We start from the raw sequence: 7909 nt of genomic DNA, 5'->3' as shown, positions 1-7909 counted from the left end.
TCAGTAATCTGGCTCCATGGTGTGTGCATCTTAGAGGGCGTGGCTTGGAACCCATGGCGTGAGGAGCGAAAGCAAGGAGCTCCAGCCCAGGACCTCTCGTCCGAGTCCATCCTGGCACGAATGGTGGCCTCGGAGCCGCTGCAGCCTTGACCCCCCCCAAATGTCCAGTAGGGGTGCAGCACCGGAAAAAAACAGTGAGGCAGCAGGGCTTAGAAACAACCCGGCAGGGAGAGGAGCCGGGAGACGACGCACACAAGATGGAGGGCATGACCTGTGCCGCCGGATGAGGACTGGGTGCAGACCCTGCCCGCCGCTGAAGGAGGCGAGCGAAGAGCGGATGCAGAGCGGAGAAAGCCCAGGGCGCACTACCTGCGGCCCAGGTGAGCGGGGCTGGGAGTGGTGGCCCTGGGCCTGACGGAGCAGAGCGGGCCCAGCGCAGAGTGTGGCTGGTGCCCCTGCCTCCTCTGCCAGAGTGGGTGCTGCCAGCAAATTGCGGTGGGGACCGGAGGAGAGGTAAGGGGCGAGAGCCGTTAGAGGGGGCTGTTGCGCCCCATGGCCCCAGAACTACCAAGGAATCGGAGGGGGGTGAGCTGAGCGCCCTCCCGACGCAGAAGTAAGAAGGTGGCCTGCTGGGCCCGGAGGGCAGCGGCTGCGGCCTTGGGTGGGGGCGATTGGTGGCCCCATCCCTCCTGACGGCAGAGGTGGCGAGCGGGGGGGACACAAAGAGGGCTCCCCCACCCCCCCCGGCAGGAGTCCCAGCTGGGCCGTGAAAGAAGAGGGCTGCCCGGGCCTGAAAGGGGACGACAGAGGGAGAGGCTCGTGGACTCGGTCCTGGCAGCAGAACGGGTCGGCATTGAAGGACACCAGGGGCGAACAGAGGCCGAGCAGGTGGCCCCTACCCCCATTGCCATTAGAAATCAGCAGCAAGTGAACAGGACTCATGGGAGTGGACAAAGCAGAGGAAATGGGTTCCTCTCCTCCCCGATAACTATTCTAGTAGGGGCCTCGCGACCTGCAGATCGCGAAAGAAGCGCGGAACGACTCTGCATGAGCTCCCCTGAAGGGCCAAGCACAATCTAGCACTGTACAGAGCCAGAGAGGAGAAGTGCTGCGGGAAATGGGTAAACCCAACCAGAGAAGAGAGATGGCAGGGGACACCAGATTGCAGCCTGGCTGCCCTGCAACAATGAACACTAGCTCTGCGCAACCGACGCCCATGAGCGGACTGACTGCAGGCCCCTCCAAAATAGACACACTGGCAATGGATTTGGGCTTCCTGCGGGAGGACCAATGACGCCTGGCGGAGAGAATCACGATGACAGAACAAGAAACGGAGGACCTCAAACCAGCAATGTCAGCAGCGGGGGACCGGTTGCCTGCCCTGGAGCAGAAGGTGAAGACCCTAGCGGTCCGTTTGGAAGACACCGAAAATAGATCACGGAGAAACAATATTCGAATAGTGGGACTGCCTGAAAAAGTTGAACTTAATGATATGACTAAGTACTTGGAGAACTGGATAGGCACCGAGGTGGCACCGGGGGGCCTTTCACAGTTCTTCGCTTTCGAGAGACACACAGAGTATCGATCAGGCCTCCCCTCTTGGGGCCCCGCCGCAGTTGGTAGTGGCCCGGCTACTGCATTATGAAGACCCCGACCACATCCTTGGACAAGCTTGGAAGGGCAAAGAGCTAAGATTAGAGAACAATGTAGTCTGCATTTTTCCAGATTTCTCCTGTGAAGTGTAAAAGAGACACATTCCTGGAGGTCAAAAAATAGTTGCGGACATTAAATATTCAGTACACTATGCTATTTCCTGCCACATTGAGGGTGGTGGAGGGGCGAGGCGCAAGATTCTTTTGAACTCCGCAAGAGGCGAGAGATTGGCTGGATAGCCGAGCAAGAGCTGAAGATACGTTTGCGCCCCGGAGAAACTGACCCAAGAGCTGACAACGGGGTCCAGGGGACCCCGACGCAGCAAAGCAGCACCCTTCCTGGAGGAAGCGTGGAGAGAGAGAGAGAGAGGCTACGCGCTACTGCCGATGTGGCATCGTTGAGCGGGGGTGGGGGAGGGCGGAGTCCAGCCCCCACTCGGAGGTGAAAACAAGAGAAGTGCGGCAGTCGACTTTGAATGGGAATCCGAGAGTTCGACAGCACTGAGCATGGAGCTGCCGGTGGTGACACCGGGAAATCTGACAACATCAGTTGACGTCATTGCAGGGGACTGGAACATTCACGGAGGAACCCGCCACAGAGAGACTACGACACGACAAACTACGCAACTCTGAGGTCCGAAGAAACCGGACGGGGTGTGACCTGGAGCCGAGGGCCCTGCGCAGCTGTGGGTCTGATCGAACACACCTCATAAGAAACTATACTCGTTCACAACTAGTTTGGATGGGGTGTTGTTCTGTCACCTGTCCTGGGGTAGGGGAGTTGGGAAGTTTGTTGTTTGATGTTTTAAGGGAACCTGGCAGCGGTACTACCCGACAAAGAAGTCCTGAAGAAAAATACTGCATTTATAAGACCCAAACATAGCAGTTGGGCGCACAATGACAGTCATGTAACATTGGATCCTCATGGGAGGCTTGCAACAATATAGGGTGATCTCCTGGAATGTCAGGGGTATGCATAAAATGACTAAACAATATGAGGTATACTTCTACCTGCAGAGGAGGGGGGCCCAAATAGTGATGCTGCAGGAAACACACTTGATGGCAGTGGAGGGTGTGGCACTGCAGAGGAGATGGAGCAGCCAGGTGTATTACACAACCTACTTGGCGTACGCACAGGGCACCCTGATATGGATTAGGGCGGGAGTCCCTTTTCAGAAGACAGGCATACTTGTGGACCCCAACAGGCGCTACGTTGTAGTTACTGGCTGGCTAGGGGGACAAGACATTGCGGTCATTAATATATACGCACCAAACACAGACCAGAGCACGTTCCTGGATCACCTCTGGGGCACGTTGGCCCCTCACCTACTACACGAAGTATTGACTGGGGGGGGGATTTTAATTGCATGGCCAACTCCGAGTTAGACATGTCCGACCCCCGCTAAGGGACTCACCAGTGAACACCATAGCAAAAACAAATTCCAAGAGTGGTAGTCTGAATGGCGGCTGATGGATTCCTGGAGACACCGCTATCCAAGCACCAGGGATTACTCCTTCTTTTCTATAGTGCACGGTTTGCTTGTACGCTTAAATACCTTTCTCTGCACACCTGAGGTACATACTCAAATCCAGGAAGTGGAATACTTGGGGAGGATAATATCTGACCATAATCCTGTTTTCCACCATTGGCCTGGGAGAGGACCAACACACGCATACCAACCTGGCACCTCAAACCAGAATCCCTAGAAGACCCTGCCTTCCGAGAACAAGTAGGGGGACACATCAAAAACTATTTCAAGGAGAACGTGTCTATTGCCCCGTCTCCCAAGATAATGTGGGACGCATTTAAAGTAGTGGTCTAAGCGAGGTGCATAGCTACATCGATGGGAATTTAGAAGAAACTCCTAGGGAGATCATGACAACAGAAGCTGAGCTACGCACATTAGAAAAACAAAGACCGGAACACCCTGGGCTACAGGGGTAGGTGAGCGAGACCAGAGGGAAGGTAGCAGAGCATACTGAGAGGCTCTGCTGCTTCGACTACAAAAATTACATGACAAGGGCCCATGCTGAGAGGGACAAAACAGGTGCCCTGCTAGTGTGGCTGGCTAACCCTTCAAAGAGAGGGACCCCCATCATATAGATCACTACCCCCACAGGACGCAGATTATACCATCAGGACGAGATTAACCGTCATTTCCTAGAATACTACACCACACTTCACACAATCGTTATGCAGGGTGAAGGGGAAGACATATGAGAATTCCTTGGACCTCTCCCACGCCAATGCCTTACCAAGGCAGAGAGGGAGGCTTTAGGAGGCAAGATACAGGAGACAGAAATTAGAAAAGCCATTAAGGGCCTAGCACAGGGGAAAACCTGACGGCTTCCCAATAGAATTCTACGCCACGTATATTAATGAGCTGGCCCCTAAACTGGCGCAGCTATATGCCTAAGCTGGAGCAGCTATATGGTGAGGTAAGCGAGATGAACTGCCTTTCAGACTCCACAAGAGAAGCTCTGATAATTCCATTGCTGAAAACCGGCTAACGACAGCAGAGCCTACAGGCCCCTGTCCATGTTTAACTCGGATTACAAGATCCTTAGTCGTATACTAGCAACATGGTTGCTCCCATATATGGCCTGCTTGGTCCACACAGACCAGGCCGGGTTCATCCACTCCCAGAACACAGCTCAGAATATCCGCCCGGCTATCCGTATACTAGAGGCTGACATTCCAGATAAAAGAAATGTGACTATCCTAGTGGTGGACATAGAGAAGGCATTTGACAGCCTAGTATGTAAATACTTATATGCAGTCCTAGAGCATATGGGGCTGGGTGAGGGATTCATTAGATGGACGCAACTGCTGTACGTAGACCCTAAAGCCAGAGTCAGGACTGGAGTTACTATATCTGAGCAATATAGCGTAGAGAGGGGCACAAGGCAAGGTTGCCCCTCTCCCCCTTGCTATTTGTGTTGGCAAAGGAGCCATTGGCTACCCAGGCACAAACTGCTACTTGGTATCAGGGACTCAGGTGCAAGGACTATCATCACAGAATATCGCTATATGCGTACGATCTACTTCTGTTCTTACGGAAATAGGGCTGGAACTAGCGGGAGCTCAGGCACTCTTGGCACAATTCAGCAGATTAGCAGGGCTACAGGTGAACTGGCAGAAATCCCATCTATACACGTTCTCTGTGAATGGTGGCCCACCCAAGGAGCTGGGACATGTCTTCTGGGAACCCCGATGAATGTCCTATCTGGGAGTCAAGGTTTACCACGCTAGGGCTGGTTTCCTAGAAGGCAACATAGGTAGTGCCATTAGGGCACTGAAGTCCAAGCTGGGATTCTGGAAGACACTTCCATTATCAGTAGCTGGGAGAATAGCACTTATTAAGATGGTAGCGCTACCAAGACTCCTATACTATGTTGCGGTCACACCGCTCTGAATCCGCTTTTCAGGGAGCTGGACTCCTTGATAACAGTGTTCATATGGGGGCCTGGGAGGTGCCGGGTGGCTCTTGCAACTCTGAAAAGACTGCGAGCGGATGGGAGCCTGGCGGTCCCGGACTTTGAATCGTATTACCTGGTGGCCCAACAGCAGTGGTTAACCTGGTGGATGGCAATGCGCAGTCTCCGAACAGTTGAAGAGGCCACAGCGGTTCCACCCCTCTCCGAGCTGACTGGCCTTCTCTTTCAGTTTACTGGCGCAGACACATCGGACACCCCGGAGGTCCGGGTCCTTCGTCGATGTTGGAAAAGATGCATCCAGAAGACTGGCACGAGCACGCCTTACACACCTGAGATCCCAATGACATGGCTCAAATGGATACCACATGCAGGCGATTGGGAGGTGGGGGGGTGGATTGGCGACTTGGGAAGAGGCAGGGGCCACGCGGAATGGGGACCTGTACAGGGATGGGAACCTGATGCCCTTTGAGGACTTCTGAGAGGAGTATGATCTCTCACAGGGTCACTTCCTACTGTATCGAGCGGTCACCAATGCCATCCATAACCATTGCCAGATTGGAGGCGCAGAACCCAGTCCCCACAAGACCAACAGCTATATAGTAACTTCGGATGGCACATACAGGGCCATAACCAGCTTACATGGAGCAATCCATAGGGGAGCAATGCGCCCCTTGGACGGCCTGCGAGAAAAGTGGGAGACGGACTTGGGGATCCTGATACCGGAAAAATCCTGGGAGCAGATACTGGAGAGGGCGCCGAAGGTGTCTAGAAATGCTAGGTTTCAACTCATACACTTTTATGTTCTACTCCAAGACGGCTCCGTAATCACAACCGAGTGACAGACTCACAGTGTCCCCGCTGTGGGGAAGAAGCAGCAGACTTTATCCACATGATGTGGGCCTGTCCGCACTTAACCGATTACTGGAGAGCATTGACGTCATATGTAGTGGAGATCATAGACCGCGAAACCTCTTGTACGACAGGCCACTGTCTCCTACATTGGTTCCCCCTACCCACAAGAACAAAGCCACTAGTAAGCTACAAGACCTTGCGTACACCCTGGCTAAAAGAGAGATAACAAAGACCTGGAAGAGGCCGCTAGGCCCCAACCTCCTTTGCTGGAAGAGGGAACTCGAGCGCTGGACAGAATACGAAAGTTTAGTGCTGCAACGTGAACTCAGGCAGGGCAGGGGCTGCCCAGAAATAACGGGCGCTTGGGAACAGCTGGTTGCAACCTTGAAAGATGAGACTAGGACACCCGTTACTGAGTCTAATAAGCCTGCACCATCACCCACTGCCTGAGAAGCACTGCTCCTACAACAAGGAGAACAATTAGGCCATAGGACAGGTCACCCACAAGCTTCAAAGTATCAAAACCCTAAACAGCGCAGCAGCACAACACATGCACTTGCACACCTAGCATTAAACAGACTATTGTTCGGGGAGGTGGAGCGGCAGGGGAGGGGGGGGAGGGAGAGGGGGAGTTAGAACGGTACTACTCTACACACCATGATTATTGAATGAAAAGAAGAAGCTTTACCTTAGCCCTAGCAACATGTGGAACACATTAGAACCTGGCCTACACAGGGGGCAGGGAATTCGAAATACTTGTGGACAGAAGCACCATACATACATATTACCTGGCCATGTAAGTTGGGGTGGCCGACAGGCGCCTACTTGCTAGGTGCTAATGACTGTGTTCAATTAAGTAGCCGCAATTAAAATGGTTGCTGAATGCTAAGGATTGATATTGTAACAACGATATAAAGGTAAAGAGATATGCTAAGCTTCAGAGGAGGAAGTACTAAAAGTTCAATAAAATCTGTTTACAAAAAAAAAATGGTGTGTGCATTTTACACTATTGAGATCCGCTCCCAAATGCCTTGTAAAAGCTACATAGGCTTATGTACATCAATCCAGATCATAAAACTCCAGTACCAGTTTAGGTAACAAGATTCACAGAAATCTAAATGTGAAGTCATCAACTTGTATGTGACAAACAAGAGCAAAAACGAAATTTATAAGAGAGTGCATGGGGTGCCAGTCTCCTCGATGCAACAGATACACTAGAAATGTTGTTGGGCAATACTCCTATCTGTATGGAATCCAGGAGGGATGAGTTACTCTAAAAAATGGGGTGTTTGTGTACAGGGTGCGAGACACCTCAATGTAGTAGGACTGTGAAAATGAAGTGGGATATCCCTTGATCACCGTTACCCAAAAACCTGCATGATGTAGGTAACTGAAGAAGTTGTGATCAGCGACTTCAAGCGTAAAGGACGAGGCCCTCTTTGACTCAGTGATTTCTGAATGTGGCTCCAATACCACTGCAAATACTTCAACTGTTGTACATTTTTCTTTGGCAACCAACACCAACTTCCAGCAACCAAAACCACCATAGAAGCTAACTACGCTCAAGACAAACCCCTCATCCTCTGTGGACTTCATACGCGCCATCATTAACTCAGACGCATCACCAACTGTTGCACAAACTGTTGTTCCACATGAAGCACTCCATCTTATGGAGGTGTCATATAAATTAGTGTACTTGAGTGAATTTGGTCTGCTAATGAGATTGGTGTACAGTATATATTTCCATCAAATCTGCAGAAATAATCAACCAGTAGACGTTTCCAATGAAGAAAAATATGAATTTCCAAAGTTGAAACTATAGAGGAAAGTAAAGCAAAAGCTATTTGTTTGTCAGTAAACAACAAAAACAGGATGGAAGATTGCCACAACTCATCAATTTTAAAAAGCTTTGGTACATGCTTGACACAAAGGCAGTATAGAAAGGTTTGAAGGCATTTGAGGGAGAT

Source organism: Pleurodeles waltl, chromosome 6 (assembly GCF_031143425.1).
Source record: "Pleurodeles waltl isolate 20211129_DDA chromosome 6, aPleWal1.hap1.20221129, whole genome shotgun sequence".
NCBI classification, from domain to species: Eukaryota; Metazoa; Chordata; class Amphibia; order Caudata; family Salamandridae; genus Pleurodeles; species Pleurodeles waltl.
Note: the sequence above shows the minus strand (reverse complement) of the source record.